Source organism: Puma concolor, chromosome B1 (assembly GCF_028749965.1).
Source record: "Puma concolor isolate L17-30 chromosome B1, mPumCon1.1.hap2, whole genome shotgun sequence".
NCBI classification, from domain to species: domain Eukaryota; kingdom Metazoa; phylum Chordata; class Mammalia; order Carnivora; family Felidae; genus Puma; species Puma concolor.
The window spans coordinates 167,117,582-167,141,717 of NC_141670.1; the positions used below are offsets into that span (position 1 = coordinate 167,117,582).

Below are 24,136 nucleotides of genomic sequence, written 5' to 3' on the forward strand. Positions count from 1 at the left end.
GAAGGTGGCGCTTAACCGACTGAGCACCCAGGCGCCCCTGAAGGTTTACTCTTATGACCTTTTATCTCTGAATGTTAATGAATGTGATTGGACCACTGCTTCTCAACAGCATGGGAATCACCCAGAGGGCCTGATATAACCTGGGTCGCTGGGTCCCACTGCCACAATTTCCAATGTAGTAGATCTGGGGTGGGGCCCCGGGATTTGCAATGCCAACAAGTTCCAGGTGATGCAGATACGGCAGGTGGGCTGCAGAGGTGAGTAGATGGGCTCTGGGAGAGCCCCTGGGAATACTCTGCCTGCAGGAGGACGTCCCAGGCCTGGCTTCCAGGGGAGGGTGCAGCACTATTGCTGGGAAGGCCCCCAGGCCGGCCTGCCCAACCCCCACCAGAGTAGACACGGAATCTTCTTCCAACAATAAGCTCCGTGGCGGCTGTTGCTAAGGAACCTCAGAGTCGGAATCCCTCGTCTTGCGTGGCTCTTTTGTGTCTCCCTCCCTGAGGTAAAAAGTAGATGACAATCCTGACATCCCCAAGTCTCAGCCAAAAATACCTCCTTTGCCACACAGGCCTGAGCTAACTTCTCAGATTTCCCAGCTGGAGTGAATCGCCCAGCCCTGGGGCTGCCCCAGTGGAAAGGCTATAAGCAGAAAATACGAGGTTAAAAATAGCCCTGGGGAGGCCCCACAAAGCTCTCACCCAGCTGCTCCCTCCAGGTGACTAGTTCTGGGCAAGGGGGCAGGTAGAAGAATTAAGCCAAGAATGACTGAAGCCCAGTGTCATTGTGTAGAAGAGTTAGGGCAAATTTTAGAGACTAGCTCCCTCTCTTCTGATATGTGTGTGTGTGTGTGTGTGTGTGTGTGTGTGTGTGTGTGTGTTTAATGTAAATTCTAGACTTGGTAACTATGGTCCTCAACCTGGCTTGTGGTGATTTTTATGCTGCCTTCTTCTGCATAAGAATAAAGCTGAGGGGCACCTGGGTGGCTCAGTTGGTTAAGCGCCGCCTTCCACTCAAGTCATGATCTCACGGTTCATGAGTTTGAGCCCCACATCAGGCTCTGTGCTGACAGCTCAGAGCCTGGAGCCTGCTTCAAATTCTGTGTCTCCCTCTCTCTCTGCCCCTCCCCCCCGCTGACACTTTGTCTCTCTCAAAATAAATAAACATTAAAAAAAAAAAAAAAGAATAAAGCTGAGCTTCCCACTCTGAAATTAAAATAGAGGTGAGCCTTTCCGAAGGTGTCCTTGGTGAGAAAGTCAAGTGGACCCTTGGAAGGACCTGTGAGAGCTGATTTATGTGTCAAGGTCAGCAGACTGCATCATCCTGTGACCACCTCAGCTTGCCTGCTCGGCTCCCTCCTGATCGCACTGACCCTTTCATCTAGATTGTTTTGACTTTACCTCTATCAGCTCAATGTCAGTAAGAGAAACAAAAATTCTCCCTAGATAAGGGATAAATATTCCTAACTAATAATATTCTCCAATCATTTTGTGTCAGAAACTCCTAAAAGCAGGCAACTCTCTCCCTTTCTTCCTTGAAGAGAGTTTTCCCAACAGGTGAAAAAATATCTTCGTTCCAGAAAAATTATTTATTCCCCCTAATGGAAGTAAGCAAAACTCATGGGATAGCTACTATAATTTTTATTAGAACAAATTTGTAATTAAAACAAAATTTCTTTAAATTGTTTATTGCTTTTTTAATTTTTAAAACCAGGCTTTTCTTTTTAAAAAGTTTGTTGTTTCTCCACTCACATTTCTCAAAGACAAAGGAAAAATGTAATAAATTATCCAATTTGGCCTTTCCCTCCTTTATGGAGTGTTGGATGTTCTGCCCTGTGGCTGGGAAATTGGTCAGGTCGGGTAGGAAGCAGTGAACACAGAGCTTCGGTGGTGGTCTGGCTGCTGGAGCATAAAACGGGACACACACAATGCATACACTCACGACCTCCTGACTGACAGGTAGGGGAGAAGGTTGGAGGATCTAGATCTTGTCCTTTTATTCCTCTTTTGTGTATGTTTCAGTGAGAAGCCAGTGAACAGAGGAAGAACCTGATTGCCCCCTGTAGATTTCAGACCTTTGTTTGGATCTCCCTTTTCTTGCCCCTTAGTGATCAAGTCCTGAATCTGTTTTATGGGTAGAGAAAAGCAAGCTCTCTGGTCCCAGGAGGGGCAGTGCAGTGCCCAAGACCTGGCTGTGGAGGGGTGCCCTGTGGGGTGTAGGGGAAAGGAGGGCCTGTGTGGGGTTGGCGTGGGTTGAGGGTCAGAGCTCGAGTGGGATGAAGGTCCAAGCGTTGGGGCAGCCGAGGCAGGGCATCAGAGCTTGGACAATGTGAGCATGGCATCCATACGACATGGGGCCGGGACACTCCTTGTAGACTGCAGGACTGATCAAATAATTACACATATTAAGAATAAGACACATTCTTGCTATTGGAAAAAGGAGTTAAAGACAGAGAGAGGCAGAAAGCTAAATCTAGAACCCTGTGATATGGGATTGGAATTGGAGATACTTGTGTAAATGTATGTTTCAACATATAAAATTAGATAAATATAGAAGTAATGTGTGTGGATATGTGGATACACGAGTGCACATGCCGTATAAATACATTTTCCCCTCTAGCTCTGTCTGCTGAAAGAGACTGGGCACAGCAACAACCTAAGAGTGATGAGCACACCCTGTGAGTTCCAAGGGACAGCCAGAGCTAGGTTTAAAATACCATTTGTTACCAAAAGGAACCAAGGTTCTTGGAGAAATGATTGATTCCAAGGGTGAAGCAAGAAAAGAGGCTAAAACATCTTGTTCCAGAAAGCAAGGAAGGGCTCAAAGAATGATGGGTGCATGTTAAAAGGACACTGAAAGCAGACTGACGTGGCTCCCACTGACCAAATGGGGGGGCAATTTAGCATGAAATAAATAATGGTGGTAACAGATTCTAAACCATTCAATAAAATAGGAAACCAAGAGTTCATGCACATGTCAATAAAAGAATAAACTGAAAATATGAAGGGATGAGATAGTTTCATAATTTCAATACCTCACCACAAAATGCTTCTTGATTACACAAATGAGATGGGGAGGAGGGGGGTAATATTCTAGCAGGGAGGCGTGGCACACACCATGTGATTGATGTAATTGTACCAGTAGAGAAATACATTGATGGGATTCCCATGAGAAGAATATAGTATCACTTTTGTGATATTTCTTTTTTTTTTTTAAGTTTATTTTTATTTATTTTGAGAGAGAGAGAAAGAGAGGGAGGGAGCAGGAGAGGAGCAGAGCGAGAGGGAGAGAGAGAATCCCAAGCAGGCTCCATGCTGTCAGCACAGAGCCTGACACAGGCTCCATCCTGCAAACTGTGAGATCTTGACCTGAGCGGAAATCAAGAGTCTGATGCTTAACCGACTGAGCCACCCAGGCACCCCACTTGTGATATTTCTGCTACAGATATCTAAATTTAATCCTAAACCACAGCTAAACATCCCACAGAATAACTGGTCTGTAATTCCCCAAAGTGTCAAAGTCATGGAAGTCAAAGGAAGACTGAAGGAGACCAAAGAAACATGAAAAAACTGGGGCACCTGGGTGGTTCAGTCAGTCAGATTTTCTCTCTGTTTGTCCCTCTCCTGATTGTTCTCTCTCAAAAACAAAACAAAACAAAAGCTAAGTGTAATATCTGATTCTAAATTAGACTTTTTGGGTGTAAGGGGTATTATTGAGACTATTGGCAAAACGAGCAAATTCTGAGAACTAGATGGTAGCAATGTTCTAGTTTTGATGGTTGTACTGTGGTTATGTAGGAGAATGTCCTTGTTTGTAAGAAATACCCACTAACGTGTTCCAGAGTGATAGGGCATCTGGTTAGCAACCTATGAAATGGTTCAGAAAAATCGTTGTTTTGTACTTCTACCTTTTCTATAAATAGGTGGTTGTTTTGAATTTTTAAAAAAGGAGAAAAAGGTAAATGAGTTTCATTTGATAATTTTAAGAGATTTTAAAACTTTTTATGTTTGTCTCTACACTAAGTTTATTTATAATCATGGCAACCTATTTATTTATTTTTTTTGGAAAGCAGTAAACAAAAAGTATACTGTTAATACGCAATTTAATCTTATATTTCCAAAAGGAGAATTTCTTCTAACTTCTTCATATGAAAACAGGATTATTTATAATCACTTAGTTCACAATCATATTTTTAATTTTTTTTGTAGAAGATAAGAGTCAATGCACCAAGTTTATGCAATTATTAAACATTGAAAGATATCTTTTTCATATTAGTTTAGTCTCTTAATTTGGATTCAGGAGCTTGCCTTCTCATAAGCAAATTAGATACATCCAGTAGATACATACTATGCATTTTAAAACACTTATCATTTATACATTTGGTTTTGTCTCAAGGTGTAGAAAACTTTGGCACTGGCAAAAAAAAAAAAAAAAAAAAAAAACCTCAGGAGAGTTAACAGATGTTATTCTTTGCAAAATACTATATTATCATTTTTAAAAATTTCCCTTTCACCTATTTGCCCATCCACCCCCATCCACCTCCCTTCTGGTAACCACCAGTTTGTGCTCTGTATTTAAGTCCGTTTGTTCATTTGTTTTGTTTTTTAGATTCCACATATAAGTGAAATCATATGGCATCGGTCTTCTCTGTCTGACTTATTTCACTTAGCATAATAGCCTCTAGATCCATCCATGTTGTCACAGATAGCAAGATCTTTATTCTTTTTTATATGCACCACATCTTTTTTATCCACTCATCTATTGACAGACACTTGAGTTGCTTCCATATTTTGGCTGTTATAAATAATGCTGCAATAAACATAGAGGTTCATTTTTCTTTTCAAATTAGTGTTTTCATTTTCTTTAGGAAATTGCCCCAAAGTGGAATTACTGGATAATATGGTATTTCTATTTTTAATTTTTCCATACTGCTTTCTACTGGGGTTGCATGAATTTATATTCCCACCAAGAGTGCACAAAGATTCCTTTTTCTCCACATCCTCACCAACACTTGTTATTTCTTGTCATTTTATACTAGCCATTCTTACAGGTATAAGATATATCTTATTGCAGTTTTGATTTGCGTTTCCCTAATGATTAGTGATGTCAATCATCTTTTCATGTGTCTGTTGGATATCTGTATGTCTTCTTTGGAAAAATGTGTATTCGGGTCCTCTGCCCATGTTTTAATTGGATTATTGCGGGGGGGGGTTGGCATTCAGTTGTATAACTTCTTTATATATTTTGGATATTAGTCCCTTATTGGATATATCATTTGCAAATATCTTCTCTCTTCTGTAGGCTGCCTCTTTGGTTTGTTGATAGTTTCCTTTGCTGTGCAAAACATTTTTATTTTGGTGTAGTCCCAACAGTTTAATTTTGCTTTTGCTTTTGAGACATATTTTTAAAAATGTTGTTAAAGCTGATGTCAAAGAGATTATTGCCTATGTTTTCTTTTAGGAGTTTTATGGTTTAAGGTGTCACATTTAGGTCTTTCATTCATTTTTAGTTCACTTCTGTGTATGGTATAAGAAGGTGGTTTAAGAATGTGGCTTTCATTCTTTTGCATGTAGCTATCTGATTTTCCCAACACCATTTATTGAGAAGACTTTTTCTTAATGTATATTCTTGCCTGTTTTGCCATAGATTAATTGACGATATCAATGTGGGCTTATTTCTGGGCTCTCCAATTTGTTCCATTGATCTATGTATCTGTCTTTGTGCCAGAACAATACTGTTTTGATTACTATAGGTTTGTAGTATATCTTGAAATCTGGGATTGGGATACCTCCAGCCTTGTTCTTCTTTCTCAAGATTGCTGTGGCTATTCCAGGTCTTTTGTGGTTCCCTACAAATTTTAGGATTATTTTAGCTCTGTGAAAATGCACTTGGTTTTTTGATAGGGATTGCACTGAATCTGTAAATTGCTTTGGGTAGTACGGACATGTTAGCAATACTAATTCTTCCAATCCATGAGAATGGTATATCTTTACATTTGTTTGTGTCATCTTTAATTTATTTCATCAATGTGTTACTGTTTTCAGAATATATGTCTTTTACTTACTTGGCTAAATTTATTCCTAGGTATTTTATTTATTTATTTTTGGTATAATCATAAACTGATTTTTATTTATTTATTTATTTATTTATTAAAAAATTTTTTTAACGTTTATTTATTTTTGAGAAGAGAGAGACAGAGCGGGGCAGGAGAGAGAAAGAGGGAGACACAGAATCTGAACAGGCTCCAGGCTCTGAGCTGTCAACATAGAGCCCGACACGGGGCTTGAACTCACGGAACGTGAGATCATGACCTGAGCTGAAGTCAGACGCTTAACCGACTAAGCCATCCAGGTGCCCCTAAACTGATTTTTAAAATGGTCTATTCCTTGGGAATACTAACTGTAAAGACATTAAAACGGTATTTAAAAATATGATGGATGGGGGCGCCTGGGTGGCGCAGTCGGTTAAGCGTCCGACTTCAGCCAGGTCACGATCTCGCGGTCCGTGAGTTCGAGCCCCGCATCGGGCTCTGGGCTGATGGCTCAGAGCCTGGAGCCTGTTTCCGACTCTGTGTCTCCCTCTCTCTCTGCCCCTCCCCCGTTCATGCTCTGTCTCTCTCTGTCCCAAAAATAAATAAACGTTGAAAAAAAAAATTAAAAAAAAAAAATATGATGGATGGGGGGATGCCTGGGTGGCTCAGTCGGTTAAGCATCTGACTTCAGTTCAGGTCATGATCTCGTGGTTGGTGAGTTTGAGCCCTGCACCGGGCTCTGTGCTGATAGCTCAGAGCTGGACCCTGCTTCAGATTCTGTGTCCCCCTCTCTCTCTGCCCCTCCCATGCTCATGCCCTGTCTCTCTCTGTCTCAAAAATGAATAAAAACATTTTAAAAAAATTAAAAAAAAATATGACGGATGGGCTGATGAGGCTTATAGTCTGAAAAGTCTTCTTTTAATAATCAGCCTCTTATAAGTTTAAGAAATGTCATACAATTCTTAATACTTTGGACTCTGATCATAAATATTAAACAGCACAGTTTATGTTGTAAATATGATTAACATAGGGGCTATTCGGTGGCTCAGTCAGTTGGGCGTCGAACTTTGGCTCAGGTCATGATCTCATAGTTCATGGGTTCAAGCCCTGTGTTGGGCTCTGGACTGACAGCTTAGAGCCGTGAGCCTCTTCAGATTCTGTGTCTCCCTCTCTCTCTGCCCCTCCCTCCTTGTGCTCTGTCTCTCTCTGTCTCTCAGAGATAAATAAACATTAAAAAAAATTTAAAAAATAAATGTGATTAACATATTAAAAACATTTGAAACCCTCATTGGAAAGAAATTGGGAAGCTAAATTATTTAATTATGGATGAAATAATTCTAGTAATTCAGTTTTGAGTGCTCATAAGCAAGTATTCATTAGAAGTCCTTGTCACTGAAGTATTTTCAATATTAGACTATTCCCTGTTGTAGTTAAAACAACATGTTAAGTTTTAATGAAAAAGTGGTAATTAGTTTTGTATGTTCCTTTTTCACATTACCACATATTATTTACCCAGTAGTTACTCTGTATAGCACTTAATGCAATTATAATTAAATGAATATTTGAATAACTATATACTCTCTTTCTCCTCTGACAGATTGTGTGTTTCATGAATATCATTTTCAGTAGCCACTTGACATAGATGTGCAATCTTGAAAGCATGGTTTCCAAATTGTTCTTGCAGTGAACTGTCTACCGGCAGCTTTAAGAAGCCAGTTTTCAGTAATTTCTCCAATTCTTTCCTCCTTGGGGGCAATCAATTTATTTGTTCTTTGAGATTTTGCCTTGCCCCTCCTTCTCTGTTTGACTTCTTTGGGTTCTAGCCATGTATTATTGTCTAATAACTGCCAAAACTATCTTCCCTCTTCTAATAGCCTCCCTAAGAGTGGTAGACCTGGGTGAAACTTTGCCATTCTCTATCTAGACCTTCAGAGTCATGTTTTCTTCTTCCTGTCTGCTCAGCCTGTTGGCTCAAGGCTCAGCCTTTCTCTTAAGGAAATCTCTTTCTTCCTCTAGCTTCATTAGTTTGTTGTTAGGGAAGTAAGACTGAAGTGTGTTTTTTAAACCATTCCACATCTCCTTTGACTCTCTGAGTTAAGTTGATTTTGTCAAGACAGATTGTTCAATGCACAGGCCTTTTAAAATGTCTTTTTATGGGGCGCCTGGGTGGCGCAGTCGGTTCAGCGTCCGACTTCAGCCAGGTCACGATCTCGCGGTCCGGGAGTTCGAGCCCCGCGTCAGGCTCTGGGCTGATGGCTCGGAGCCTGGAGCCTGTTTCCGATTCTGTGTCTCCCTCTCTCTCTGCCCCTCCCCCGTTCATGCTCTGTCTCTCTCTGTCCAAAAATAAATAAACGTTGAAAAAAAAAAATAAAAAAAAAAAAATGTCTTTTTAGGATTGCATTTACAAAAATTTTATTGAGTTGTGCTCCTAGTTCACCTCAGGAAGATGAAATACAAAATGATAAAGCTGTCTATTCCTCTTCATTTCGAAACAAAATCTGCCACCTTTCCCTGACAGAATCCATGAATTAGTCTCTAAAATCTAAAGCCAGGGCTAGAGGTTATTTAATTAACAAATCCAGAGTGAATTAGGACCATGTGATGGGGGATGGCTAAAACTTGCGAACAAGCCCCATGCATTTGGGTACCTCCACTTGTTGGTTTATTTCCATGGGTCTGACTATAATTTAAAACAACATCATGAGAAATGGAATCTGGGGAAGCCTTCCTTCCATATCTGTTCTAAGACTGACACAAATAGTCAAAACTAAAAGTTCACATCTACTCCTGGAAAGCCAAATGATCTCAGTTGCTTCGTAGTTTCTCAGAAGCACATTTGGATCTGCTCACCTCTAGGACTACAAAGGCTTGGTCCTACCTCTTCCTCATTTGAAACACTGGACCAAGCTACACCTGGGTAGCCTGGGGGCAGAGCCTGCAAAGATGGTCCAAAGTCTAAAATCCTTCATGGCTCATACTTGGTATGGATCCACCAGAGCTTAAAACCTCATGCCCTGTCTACCCAAGAAATAATCACTCCATGTATATTTCCCCCCCAGTACAACTCACTCTTACTCAGTATTCCTAGTTTAATGTAGTAGATGTTAGGTTTCGAAGGACCTAATAAATTATGTCTCTCTTCTTTAATTAATTAATGTTCACATTAAGAGTCTGTGTGTGTGTGTGTGTGTGTGTGTGTGTGTGTGTGTGTGTGTGTTTTATATGCCAAGTACGGTGATGGTCACAATGAAATGATAAAATGTTTGATCTCGAAAAGTGTACTATCTCTCTGTGGACAAAAAGGTATAAACGCTCATCATTTACCTGAAGGCATTAGCTCTCAGTGCTAGTTAATGCCTATAGGATGTGGGAGAAATTTGCTAACCTAGGACTTTGCCTTGCATCCAGAGCATAGAGCTTACCGTGCAATATGTGTTCAATAGATGCCGGCTGAACAGCCCAAATGTTTCTTAACCAGAAAACATAGTACCCTGGAGGACACTTAGAAACAATGGAGGATGTGCTGTTGGTCACAATGCCTGGGCAGGGTGAGGAGAATTACTGCTGGCATTTATTAGGTGGTGGCCAGGGATGCCAAATGTCCTGAAATATGTGTGAGAGTCCCATCAGTGAAAAATTGCCCTGCAAAAATATCAATTATGTTGATTTCCCTTGGCTTCCCTCCTCCCTCAAGCAACACACACATGCTCCTAGCCCCATCAAAATGAAGGCTGGAGAAATACTGTTGTTTAATCTTGGGGCAAAAGTGAAAACTTACATATTTTTAAAAACATAGCAGTGTGGACTGACTGTGCCCTAGTTCACTTCGCCTTTATGGTTGACTTACTGTCCTTTCTGCATAGTTTTACTGCCGGATCATGGGCTATTGAAGTTACTCATTAAGGTGTGCATCTCCTGGGAGGTAGACTGTCAACTCCCGGAGGGCAGGGGCTATGTCTTTCTCACCTTTGTATCCTTAGAGCTCAGCTGCACGGAGAATAGGTGCTAAATAAGCATGAGTGGAACAAGCCAAATTAATGTTTTAGCATGTAGCATAGACATGTTTTGTATTGGAACACAAGACAGGACTTCTCTGAATTTTCCAACTAGAATACTCATGAAATATAGCAAAACAAATGATGACTGTTAAGTTTGGAATACACCCCTTTGCTACAGGTATTCAGAAAGAAATTGCTGCTTCATCTAACACATAAAATCCTAACTTGTACTTTTTTTTTTTCTTTTTTTGCTGCAAGATCCCTTTCAGGTAGGTTCAGTAGGTTAACTGTTTTCGACATCTGTTTATGTTTTACTTTGCATTGAAATGCCTGAAATGGATTGTTGTAGAGCATAAAATCCATTTTGTCTTGTATGCATTCCCTGATTATTTTCAGCTGTAGGGAGTCAATATTTTAGTTCTGTACTCACTTTCCCAATCTGTTTGAATTTTTTAAAGTCACAACATTTCCATTGTTATAGGATCAGCGAGTCAATTAGGTCTCAAATTTGCACGAAGTCAACAGCTTCCTTAGTGCTCCATGAAAAATAGGTTTGGCTTCATTTGACAATATGTTAGGCTCCTCTGGATTTTGCTGTAGCATCCTTAGAAATATAGTAACTTATAGTCAGGATGTGAAATTTAAAACATTTTAATGAATGGATGTCAAATATTTAATTTCCTGAGAGACAGATAACCCAACCCTCTTCCCCCTTTCCCGCTCCCCCCCTCCCCAGCCTCCATTGTTTCCAAAGAAACATACTGAAAAGGCTTTAAGACTCTGTAATACATGCAGAAAGACTTCTGATATTGTATCTACTTTAAAAGGAATCTTTTATTACTTTACGATTTGTGGCTGTCATAAAATGGTAACATCAACATGTTTGAGATTGGGGGCAAAGTCATCTCACAACAAGGACGCAGGGCCCCATTTATCTATCTTGTCTAGATGGGGAGTTGCCTGCTGTTTCGTTCTGAGATCATCTTCTGTAACCGTAACAGAAATATGACCCTCCCACCTTGCTCTGAAGAAAATGAGGTTTACCTTAAAAGATTTTCCTGTTGCCCCTGAAGACATTGCCTCACTTGAATAAAGATTATTATAACTTTCCCCCAGAGACTGAATTGAACAAACTCAACACAATGTGTTGGAGAGAAATCAAGGCTCTTAGAGCTTTTTGAACTTGAAAGAGACATTGTTATTCTTCTTTTCTTTTGCTTTACCAATTTCATTTTATTTTTGGAATATTTGTGGTTGGCACCAGACATTTATTTTTCAACCCTTACTTACACATATGGAAATATGGTTAGGACACGGTGATGGCTTTATAAGGTCACCTAGATTGTCAGTGGTGGAGACAATATTGTACAAGTTGTCTCTGAAACATTCCAATCTTCCCTCTCATATTTCAGACTTCGGCTAAACAATGCTACCCTCAAAACAGAAACAATGAAGTGATATGCTGCCTGGGTACTGGATTATTATTATTAGTCTCCTCGGCAGGAAAAATATTTGTCGGTATTTAGTGTCTGTATTGAGCATCCCTTCTGGGATGTGGGGATATGGAACTTGCGTTGGGGGTACTATCTGGTGCTGCTGTTAAGTTAATTTTCAAAGGACAAAATGTGAGCCTGGTTGCCTTGCAGAACCATGTGTTCTGGTGTGAACTGAGTAATTTCATTTTGAGAGAGCTCATGAGTTCTTTGAACTTTTTATGCTTCAATTAAATACCAGAAAATGGGATGAAAAGACTTACTGAAAACCAGATGCTTGTTTTTCATGCCTCTTGGAATATTAAAAACAAACATCACAACAAAAGACATTTGGGTTTGGCATAATTCACTGATGGATGATTTTGGAGGCATTTTGCTTAGTGGTAGAGTGGGAGCTAATATTTGAAGAATTAACAGATGTCTGGTCTGAGTGTATCTAAATCACTAATCTCTTATTCAGTAAATCTACTTTTAATTCATATAGGGAACGCTTCCACAGCTCATTGAGACCAGAGCGGAGAAAGCATCTAGCGCTGGCAGGTTTTCTTCTCAAATATGGGGTAACAGTTGGCTTGTTTTTTGTCAGTGGATAGACAGTGGAAGGGGATTGGAGAAGCTCTTTCTTGGGTACTGAAAGCACGTTTCAAATCACATTTTGGAGTGATGGTCGTACAGGACCATGTTCCAAGCTGAATATCGAGCAGCAAGTGGAGTCTTGGGTGTCTGCATGTTTTCGGGACTGTAATTACATTAACACGTGATAGCATAATATTCGCACAGCGTTTAAGGGAGCTTCTATGTCCTGTTCAGGCCACAGCAGGCAGAGTGACCTTGTCCTTCTTGCAGGCTGCTCCCTGCATCACGGAAGCAGCAGAGTACAGAATATATTGACAGTTTATCAGCTTTGTGCCCAGCAGACTAAGGTGCTAGGTTGGTCTGGAGCCAACACATAGTTTGGCGGTGGGATGAAATTGTTCTTGTGAATTTTTTCTAACATTGTAAGCAAATCTTGTTTGGTAGGACAGATGGGTATTGAATTCTGCCATAGTTTTGCATAAAATCCCATCCACCAAAATGTGTGCTGTCATTTTGGCTTAGGGATGTTTTTGATATTTGACTTGCTCGTATCATAAACCGCAAAGCGATACATAGAATTTTACTAGATCTATGAGTTAAGATAACTTGTGGGTAGTAGGTAGGAATATTTGTACGTGGCTAAAATTAACAGGCTATTGACTAACCAGCCCATCTTAACTAAGTCTACATAATTTCATAATTGTATTTAAGAATATAATCATTTTGGGGCACCTGGGTGGCTCAGTTGGTTAAGCACTTGACTTCGGCTCAGGTTGTGATCTCATGGTTTGTGGGTTCGAGCCCCATGTCCAGCTCTGTGCTGACAGTTCAGAGCCTGGAGCCTGCTTCCGATTCTGTGTCTCTGTCTCTGCCCTTCCCCTGCTCATGCTCTGTCTCTCTGTCTCTCTGTCTCTCTCTCAAAAATAAAAAATACACATTAAAAAATAGTCATTTTGATTTTTAAGAAAATCCATAGTATAGTATCATGTTATAAAGGTAGAATTAACCTCCACATTTCAAAATACTCTGTTAAACTGGAACAGTTTATATACTACCTCAAATTTGTCTAATCTTTGGTTGTAATTTAAGCAAATCCTATTTGAAATAAAAATAATCAACATATCTCTACATATGATATTGTACCTTAAGAAGTAGAAAGTTGATACTAGTCTTTTATAAACAGTGTCTTTGGGTGTGCATGCCACTTTTGGAGCTATTGTAGGCCAAGGAGAGCATATGTTTGGCAAAACCTTGGAATGGTCAGGAAATAGGGTTTTTGTTATTGTTAATTAGGTTTTTCACGTATTACATATGAACCTGAACCTCCTTTCTATTCTGACTTTTTACTGTTGAAATGATGTTACTTACACTGTGCTAGGCAGAACAATATCCCTATCTTTGAAAACTGATCATTAGGGCCAATGCCCTGCATTCTCAGGGCAAAATATTCTACACTATAGAAACTGTAGAAGATTCCAGGGGCGCCTGGGTGGTGCAGTCGGTTAAGCGTCCGACTTCAGCCAGGTCACGATCTCGCGGTCCGTGAGTTCGAGCCCCGCGTCAGGCTCTGGGCTGATGGCTCGGAGCCTGGAGCCTGTTTCTGATTCTGTATCTCCCTCTCTCTCTGCCCCTCCCCCGTTCATGCTCTGTCTCTCTCAGTCCCAAAAATAAATAAACGTTAAAAAAAAAAAAAGAAAGAAAGAAACTGTAGAAGATTCCAGAATTTCAAGTCATTCTCTGGCAATATTTTATAAATTTAATTCTTGACAGTTTACTTATTTTCTTATGATTTTTCCATCTCTCATATCTAAAAGATAGAGAATAGAAAACTTATGCACTTCAAGATTCCAGGTAATTAAGGTTTTACTAGATAATTAGATCAAGGTTATAAAGGTAATTTTGAAATGTGAGCTCTAGAAAGAAATTGAAAAATACCACAGACAGGCCACTTCTAAAATGTATCTCTTAATGGCTGGCTGTGGTAACCTCCATTATGCCATATCTGACCTGGGAGGAGGGGCAGAAACATGGAGACTCAGGAAAAGGTCTATTTCCTACCTCCAAAGGACGAGCTGTACTCAGGAATGGGTGGTTTTGAGTCTGAGTCTTTTAGGATGAGGGCCATGAGATCTTGTCCTTCATAGGACATCTGGATCCAGCTCTGCATGACTCAGGGTAAAAGCTTAGTCTATCTTCGCAGGGACAGAGCTGGAGTGTGGACAGTGTGTTCTAAAAAGTTCCGAAAACCATAGAATTCGATCAAATTAAAAAATCATGAGATCTCTGGTCTTTCTACTGAGCTTTAGAAAAAGGAACTGAATGACTGAATATTGCTTTGGATTCTGCCTTTTTGTCAGTTGCTTTGAATTATTTTTATAAGTTATTCACAAAGAGCCTCACACTCATCTATAAATGGGTATGGTAATAGCAACCACCTAGTAGAGTTTTTTGAGGATTAAGAGCATTTTTATATGCAAAACACTGAGAGCAGTGCCTGGCTCACAGGAAATGCCCAATTGATTTTTTGCTGTATTGTTGTTATTATTATGACGGTAGTAATTATTCCAACATGGAACAGCATTTTACTCCTTGTGTTTCCAGGACTCTTCTGACAGTGGAAGGGCAGATTTAGATGAATTTATTGATTCATCATTTTAATACTTTTATGAAGTGCCTACTACAGTCAAGGCCCTTTTCACGTATAGGGCTACACTGGCGAGCAAAAGCCAACATGGTCCCTGACTTTATGGCGCCTACAGTGTGGCAGGAATAACCAACAGAATCTAATGAGCACAAACATATATGTAAATTGCAACTGGGATAAAGAGCAGAAAGATGAGAACTAATCATGCTCATGAGTGGATGTAGGAAGGGTGAGTCTTGAGGGACACAGGCTGGTTGGGAGATGGAGGGAGGCCGTTCTAGGCAGAGAGTTCTTCTGAGCATCCGGAAGAGCCAGGTGGCAGAAGGTAGAGAAGGAGGCCATGAGAGGTGTCCAAAGAGGCTAGCATTGGTGGTGCAGACCCAGAAGGGTCCCTAGATCCTGCTACTGCAAAGTGTGGTTCTCAGACCACTAGCATCAGCTTTACCTGGGAGCTGGGGAGGAATGCACAGTCTCAGGCTCCACCCCAGACCTGCTGGCTCAGACTCCTCCCACATGTTTCACATGTACATCGAAGTCTGACAAACACTGTCCTCTACGCCATGTGAAAGAAGTTTGCCTTTGTTTCTGGAGGGTTTTAAGCAGGGCTACAATGTGAGGTTGGAAGGGGACAGGTGAGGATAGGGGGAAACCAGGTAGGAGATTGCTGAAGTTGGGAGAGAATGTGGGGTTTCCAATGGGATTGCGAGATGACCTAGTCCACTAATTGCCTGCATTTTAACCAACCTCACGTTTTATTGCTTGCTCCCTATTAACTCCTGATGAAACATTTTCGTTACTACACTGTATTTAGAAATTAAAAAAAAATGTATATTTATTTTTGGGAGAGTGTAAGTGGGGGAGAGGTGGAGAGAGGGGGACAGGGGATCTGAAGTGGGCTCTGTACTGATAGGATGACAGCAGCGAGCCTGATGTGGGGCTCAAACTCATGGACCTTGAGATCATGACCCGAGCTGAAGTTGGACGCTCAACTGTCTGAGCCACCCAGGTGCCCCTTTAGAAATTTTTTAGAAGTTTATTTATTTTGAGAGAGAGAAAGAGAGTGCAAACAGGGGAGTGCAGAGAGAGAGGAAGAGGGAATCCCAAGCAGGCTTCTCACTGTCAGCACACAGCCCTACTTGGGGCTTGATCTCAGGAATTATGAGATCACGACCTGAGCCAAAATCAAGAGTTGGACGCGTAACTGACTGAACTACCCAGGTGCCCCAGAAATTTTTAATTGAAAATTGATAAGCTATATTTTACTATGTTGTAAATTTTTTCTTCTGAATTTATCCTTGTTGAAGACATATAAAAGGCGCCTAGCTCCTGAGTAGCAGGAGATAATCTACTGTGGTCACACTGAGTTTCTGTGATTCTGGTCAAAGGCAAACACACCTGACAGTTATATTATTTATCAAAAAGTCTCTTATGGTTTTTATCTCCCTCCCATACACAGTAAGTAAATTAAAAACCCCAAACATTTCTTGGGACATGTTTTGAGCTTTAATTGTGAGTCATTTATTCAATTGAGAAAACATATATTTAATTGATCCTACTATGTACTATGTACTAGTACTCCTACCTAGTACTGAGATTGTAGATTGATAATTTTAGTTTGTACATACATGACCATGATCCAAAGTAGAAAGTGATAAGTGCATAGGTCAGTTAAAATTGCTTCAACTGCAAGTGATGGAATATTCAGACTGACAGTGATTTATCAAGAATTTATTCTTTTCTCATGTGAATGTAGTCTGGAAAATAAGCAGTTCCGGACTGATAGATCAGCTTCACAAATCCATCAGGGATTCAATTTCCTTCTTTCTTGCTACTCGGCTGCCTTCTGCATATAGTTTTTACTTCAGAGTCTAAAATGGTTGCTTGAGCTCCAGCTATTACATTCATATTCCCACCAGCAGGAAAGAGGAAAGACAATACCCCTCTCTTTGAGGACCCTTCCTGTAAGTCACATTTACTACTTCTAGTTTCATTTCATGAGCAAGAACTCAGCCACATGGCCTTACATAGCTGCAAGCGAGGCTGGGAAATGTTGTCTCTATTCTTAGTGGCCATTAAATATTGACCCAAACAAAATTTAAGATTCTGTTTCTAAGATTAAAGGAAAGAATAGATGCTAGCAGTCAGTTAGTCTCTGCCACCTACCAGAAATTCAGATAAGGCAGACGGAGATTATTTATAGCTAGGGTATCAAGGGAAACTTTCTGAATGAGGTTAAATATGAATGACTTCTCCGAGGATTCGGACTTAGGCAGGTAGATGTTGGAGAAATAGTGTGGAACCATGATTTCCAAACTGTGGGCTGAGGTCCCCCAAACACTGCAGTGACTCACAGAGGCTCTGCTAGTTATTTTCAGTTTTTGAAAGGAATCCAGTGATACTCAACATTTGTTGGTTATCAAAAGAAATACTAGCTTGAGATAGTTTACAGTTTCCACATTGTACTGTATTCCTCTTGATATCATCCTGTCTTCATAAGGCTGGGTTCTTGATGGTTACTGTGTAAAAAGTTGTAGCACGGAAAAAATCACACGCGATGAATGGTGGTGATTTCCAATCTGATTCCAAGGTTTGAGGTGTTGTGTGTAAGTATTTGTCATTACTTAAGAATCACATGAAAATTTTGCTTATTTCAATTTATGTGTTGTATTTTTTCAAATGGCTACTAAGTGCTTAGGATGCAAAAACGTATAAAATAGTGGTACCAAGAGACTTAAAAAAAATGGAATTGTGGGGCGCCTGGGTGGCGCAGTCGGTTGAGCGTCCGACTTCAGCCAGGTCACGATCTCTCGGTCCGTGAGTTCGAGCCCCGCATCAGGCTCTGGGCTGACAGCTCGGAGCTTGGAGCCTGTTTCCAATTCTGTGTCTCCCTCTCTCTCTGCCCCTCCCCCGTTCATGCTCTGTCTCTCTCTGTCCCAAAAATAAATAAAAAACGTTGAAAAAAAAATTAAAAAAAAAATGGAATTGTTAGGCATTTCTTTTGGTTTAGGCCACTGAAAAAAAATTACCTGGAAGCCAATAATTCCCTGAGCCAAGAATGTCTGGGAATCTCTGATTTAGAGGGTTAATGGTGTTACAAAACCACTTCTTTTCATGTTCTTAACAAAGATAGTATTTAAAAAATTTTGCCTATAAAAAAACCCACTAAAATTTACTCCTTGAATCACAAAAGTTTCTAACTGACTTCAAAGCTCATAATAGGAAATGTGAGTATGGAATTGTACCAATACTCCTAGTAAAAGCCAATTTTATTAATTTCAGTATATTTTCCCTGAACGGGAAATATTTTTACTTTTTTTACCAAACACATTTTCTACTCCATGATTTTGGAATAGACTTTGTAAGGCGTATATAATTTAAAAAAAGAAGTACTAATTTCCATTAATGATGCACAGAGCAATTTCTGTTTAGGTGATTTAATTCATTTATTTATTCAATTGGTATTGGTCCACTCCTGATTGTGCTCAGGTGCTACTGTAGATGCTGGTACACTGATGAGAAAAGGGAACGATTTGCATATAAAGAGAGAGTCACAACTGAGTTAGTACTATTTATGCTATGATTACAGAAGCAGGTATCTCCTTGTTCTAAAGCAGCTTCTGCCATTTGCAGCTGTGGAAGTATTCCCAAGACTGCACTATGTGCTAATAAAGTCAGATGTTCTAGGAAGGCAGAACAAGATAGGCTAATGTACCTGAAATGTCAACTATGGTCTCTTTGACCTTTGAAATCTTTTTTAAGTTTATTATTTATTTTGAGAGAGAGAGAGAGAGAGAGAGAGAGAACACGAGTGAGAGAGCATGTGTGAGCAGGAGAGGGGCACAGAGAGAAGGAGAGAGAGAATCCCAAGCAGGTTCCATGATGTCAGCATAGAGCCTGACGCGGGCTTGAACTCAAGAACCATGAGATCATGACCTGAGCCAAAATCAAGAGTCGGATGCTTAACTGGGCCACCCAGATGTCCCTGACCTTTGAAATCTTAACAAAATGGACTTGAAATCCCACACACCCCTTTGGAAGTCCAAAGCCCTCTCCAAATCTCTACCAATACACTGGGTACATGCTTCTCATGATCGTATCTTGGTTCTAGGCTCTGAATTTTCTGAATTAGTTAAGTTTGGGAATCATTTTTCATGTTGCCTTTTCTCGTATCCAGTGATATACATCCTCTTCATCATTCTGGCTAGAATGTAGAGAACAAATTAGGGAGAGAAATAATGGATATAGGTAAACATGATGGTAAATTTTTACTAGAATATAAGATCTATGAAGCTGGAGATTTTTGCCTGCACAATGATATATCCCAAGTGCCCAAACATCACCTGACACACAACAGGTGCTCAATTACTTTTTCCTGAGATAGGAAACTCTAGAAAAATACCAGATAGGAGGATAAAGATTATTTGTTTTGTTTCAGACATGTCAAGTTTGAGGTATTTTTTGTAACATCCATTGAGAAGATGTCAAATGGCCTGTTGGATACAAAAGTCTGGAGCTCAGGGGAAAGAATTATGCTCAGTATTTAAAGATGTAAGTCACATGTACAGGGTTGGCAATTGATGCTATTTGTGTAGGTGACATTGCCTGGAGAGTGAGAATGTGAGAAAAGAGCCTACAGAAAGAGAAGGAATGACCATAGAGACAGGAGAAAGAGAAGTCAAGGGAAGAAAGTGCTTGAAGCAGATGGGAGTGGCTGAGAATTTGATCATTCAAATGATATTGAGATGTCATTACAATGATGACTGAAAAATGTCATTTGGATATGGCAATATGGACATTGTTGGTGACCATACCAAAAAGTCTTTTGGTGTGGTGACAGAAGTGGGTCCCAAATTGTAGTGGCCACAAGAGTAAACAGTAAGTGAAGAAATTTGGACAATAAATATTAACAACTCTTAGGGTGTTTGGGATGCAAAAGAAGGAGAGAAATAGGACAGTGGCTGTTGCAATTAGGCTTGAGGACAGTTAAAAAAATAACTGGAGAAATCTAAACATGATAAAAAGCTGATGGCAGTGAGAGAGGGGTGGGGAATGAGGGAGAGAAGGAGAGAGAGAGAATAAGAGAGAGAGAAAGAATTTGGATTTGGATGTATGATTTAATGGAGAATTAAGATGTAAGATTCCTGAGCAGGGAAAAGGAGATGGAGTGTGGGAGGATTAGCCTTTAAAAAAAAATTTTTTTTTAAGGTTTATTTATTTTGAGAGAGAGAGAGAGAGAGAGCGAGAGCGAGCACGTGGGGTCGGGACAGAGAGAGAGAGCAAGAGAGACTTCCAAGCAGGCTCTGTGCTGACACAGTGCAGAGCCTGAAAGGGGGTTTGAACTCATGAATTGTGAGATCATGACCTGAGCCAAAATCAAGAGTCAGATGTTTAACTGATTGAAACACCCAGGCACCCCAGGATTAGTCTTAAATATGAGGAGCCTTAAATAGCTTCTCTGTTTGAACAGGAAGGAAGGGTCTATAAATGATCAGATGTGTAGGTTTAGATTTAAGTAAGTGAGGCAATTCTCATTTGACAGTTTTTGTTCTCTGTGTAAGATGGGAATTGAGATGGGTCATTTTTTAGGGTGAGGGCGGAATGGGAGAAGGTAGTTTGAGGAGAATGGAGAAGGCTTTAAGTCAGCAATTGAGTAGTCCTGTTGAGTGACTTTTTACAGCTACACTCAACTGTCCAGGTGTAGATACAGAGAGATAAGATTGTTGGATTCATCTGGTATTGACTTTTACATGATGGATGAGAAGAAAATTTAGAGGGGTGAGCAGGTTCAGGGCATTAGCAAGAGTATTGTTGCATTAATGGCACAAAGATTTTAAAGAAGATATGTAGGGAAATGAAAAAAGGAGAGAGCTGATAGACTGGAACAAGATAGAGGCATCCATGGACAGCCGGTCTCCAAAGAGTCAGAGGATGGCTGTCCTGGAAATGGTTGAGTCAGCAAGTTCAGGGGTGAGCATGAGAGAGTTAAAAATATGAAAGGAGAGGGATGAGAAGGTCTCCCACATGGAATCAAGTTGACTCAAGAAAATATCCTAGTTAGATAGATTGTATCCGTACATGTGGTATAAACCAACATGGCAGCTTTTAAAAGAAATGTAGCTCTTAAGATATAAGAAATGAGTTTTTACCAGCAGGATTAACAAAACACAAGAAGGACATATTTGAAGTATGTGCAGGTCAATCAGATGCAGTCTTGCCCGCCTGTCCCATGGAATGCTGTGCTTGTGCTTGTCTTACAGTTTCAAGCCCGTGGAGGTAGTTTCTGGAAGAGGGTGCCCTCTGGAGAGAGGGTTGTAGTCCACTGAAACAAAGCTTAGGAATTTCCCCAGCAGGTTATCTCATCTGGTGTTATTAACTCAACAAGAGAGTCTAAGAGTTATGTTATGCCCAGAGGAAACTCCTCTGGCCTCTGAGTAATGCAGCACTTATAGCTATAGTCCTAAGTGGTCATGAGTACAGGAGGACAGTTATGAAATTGACAATAGTGCTGGCTTTCTTCTAAGTATTTCTTTCTCTTCTCCCCTTGATAAGAGCAAACAATTTCCTAGACACTGGAGAACATATTTGCACAAATCATGAATATGGTTTCTGGAGGTCAAGTACTTGTTGACTTGTTGACTCCTATATCCATGGGAGATATCAGAATGAGCTTCTAGTACTTTCTCCACTGACTCTTCATGGATCAATACTAAATAGGATGTGCTTGTCTACAAGATTCCAGACAGTGCTGAGGCCATTGTGAATTTGCTACCTAAGAAGATGATCTCTGTAACCTCCCGTGACCATCTTAACAAAGAAACCTTTTCTACTGTTACAGAAGCCAAAGAAAGTTCATAACTTCCTTACCTCTCTGATTGTATCTTACCACTCTTTAAAACTATAGTAGGACTTTTCAGGGGTACTTTTCTCGGAATTACGTTTGCCTCAAGTGCTGGTTCTCTGTAATGCTTTACCTGATCCTGCAGCAAGAAATTGTATTCCTATCTTTTGATTTCTTACGGCACTTTAGCTGTAAGTGTCATGGTGCTTAACATTTGCTACCTTGACATGTAGATATATCGTTTATGGACTTATCTTTCCTATAAGACTGTGAGCTTTTGAGGGACAGTTAGTCTGAAATCATAGTTACATCCATCACCATGCTGATGATAATCTTAGGTTTTCAATAACTAATTGCTGAGTAAATGAAGTAAGTCAGTAGATTCTCCTACTGTCTCTGTTGGGCTGTAGTCCCACACTTGCTTATTTCCATGCCTGAAAGGACACCACCTGTCCAATGCTGGTGTTGTAATTATTGTGCTATTGCAGATCTTATATTAAATTGTGTCAGTGTGTTGGTTTGCAAACTTAGGAGCTTCCTGGGTAAAATTCGAAACTGGCTTTTACACACAGAGTGCAAGGAGATACTGAAGAAAAGACGGACCACTTCAGATTGGTAGATGGTAGAAGCAAGGTAACTTACTATGAGGCTTGCCTTAGGCAGACAAGATGAGTGAATTTCCACACCTGCCTGCCTGAATCATAAAAGTTTATATAGAGGCCTTAACTAGGTTTAGTCATGTGTATTGTCCAGATGGTCTCAACAACACATTGCTCTCTCAAGGCTGCATTCTTGAAAATGGCTCTGGCTGTGGAAACAGTGGTACATTTCAAGGACGGGGGAGGGGGTGAGGAGCCTCTGATTGCCTGGGTCCCGCTCACGGGTCGATGGGTGGTCACATTCTTTTTATGGTCTCCTCTAACACAGTGCCATGTCTTCGTGCAGATCAAATTGTAAATTCACTCTGATCTCACTTTGGCTGATGGATTAAACCAGGTGCAGAGGGAATGGGTCAGTAAAGACATTAACCTAGCAGATCAAGCCATTCTCAAACTAACATCATAGGTTCTTTCAAATAATATGTCTCATGGGGTATGCTTAAAATTACAGAGGGTGTCATTACATCACAGTACATGTAGTGAACACTGCCTGCAATATGTGTTAGCGAATAAGAATTGATTCTGATTTAGGGGGAATAAAGCAGAAATGGAATATCACATATGCCTTGCAATCCAGAAGAACGTATCCAAGTTGCTTTTTTATCCATGAGAAATTTTCAAGTACTTGTTATATACTGTAAACGATCAAGTACAGGACCATTCTATTAGGAACTTCTTGATTAGGATAAAGGTCTATCTCAAAGGCCATTCATTTTTCAAAATTAGACATTGTTATAAGGGAAGAACCAACAAAACCTGATAATGCATGGCATGGGGGGATGATGGAGAAGTGAGGAGTCTTGGGGTACTGGAGTAGTGGAATGTCTGTTAGCAAAAATATGGAAATCAAGAGAAGAACTAGCTTTAAGGTAGAGACAGAGAAAGAGATTAATTTGGTTTTGGACTTGTTGAGAAGAGATGCCGCTGAGCACCGGGCATTGGAAATATATGATACAACTTGGAAGGAAGTTGGAGACTCGAGAAAGGTTCAGGAGTCACTCATGCAGAGGTTATCATTCAAGCTCTGAAACTGTCACAGAAGAAAATGCTAGGAGAGTCAAAAGTCTAAGAGGAAGCCGTGAGAAACACCTTCACATGGGATTGGAAGAATCGCTCATAGTGAGGGACTCAAATCACTTTTAATTTCATCTCAGACTCCTGTTGAAAATGTCAGTGCCCTAAACTAGCCATTTGCAAGAAATGAACTTCCAGACATCATTTCTGGCAAGGGACCAAACTAAAAATTAAGGTATTTAATTTTAGTTTAAATTAGCAAAATTTCAAGTACTTTAAGATAAGAATGTTGTCGGAACCATCTCATAATGCTTTCACAAATAGATAGACTGCAGGGGCAGCCTGGACAGTGGAAGGTATCCTCAGGGGTTGTCAGTGTTTAACTGGTCAACAGGACAGGCTCTCTTTTTCATTGTTCAGCTTGTTTAATCTTGCTGAATTATAAATGGCTGAAAATTAATTTTATCCAGATTCATGCAGATTGGGCTTAGGACTGAGGGGACGAACAACAGTGAAATCTAGATAATGTCCTGTCTACACCTACTCACCAATATTTTATCACTGTACTAGGTAGTCTTTGCTTGTAGCTCTGGACCAAGATAAGTCCTTGCCATGGAAACTCAGAGCCCTTTGAAATAATACCAAATTGGCAAATATGTTAAAAAATTCAAGATGGGATATCATTAAAAGTTCATGTACTCCTGAAAAACACTTCAGAAACAGATGATTTTATCTGCCTTGAATGTGGTTGTATAGTTATTTGTTCACTTAATAGTGTGATTTAATGCCTAAGTTCATTTTCATGCCCTAAAGCACACGCACTAGAATCTCTCAGGAATGCTGCTTCTCTGAATGGACAGCTGTACTCTATAATTTCATACCGTGT

The 24,136-nt window shown here is 40.2% G+C and overlaps 1 protein-coding gene across 5 annotated transcripts in view; it reads left to right on the forward strand.

Annotated features, from left to right (window-relative positions):
* The window catches only part of CORIN (corin, serine peptidase), a 256,107-nt gene that overhangs the window by 10,373 nt on the left and 221,598 nt on the right, over positions 1 to 24,136 (forward strand). The window lies entirely within an intron of this gene.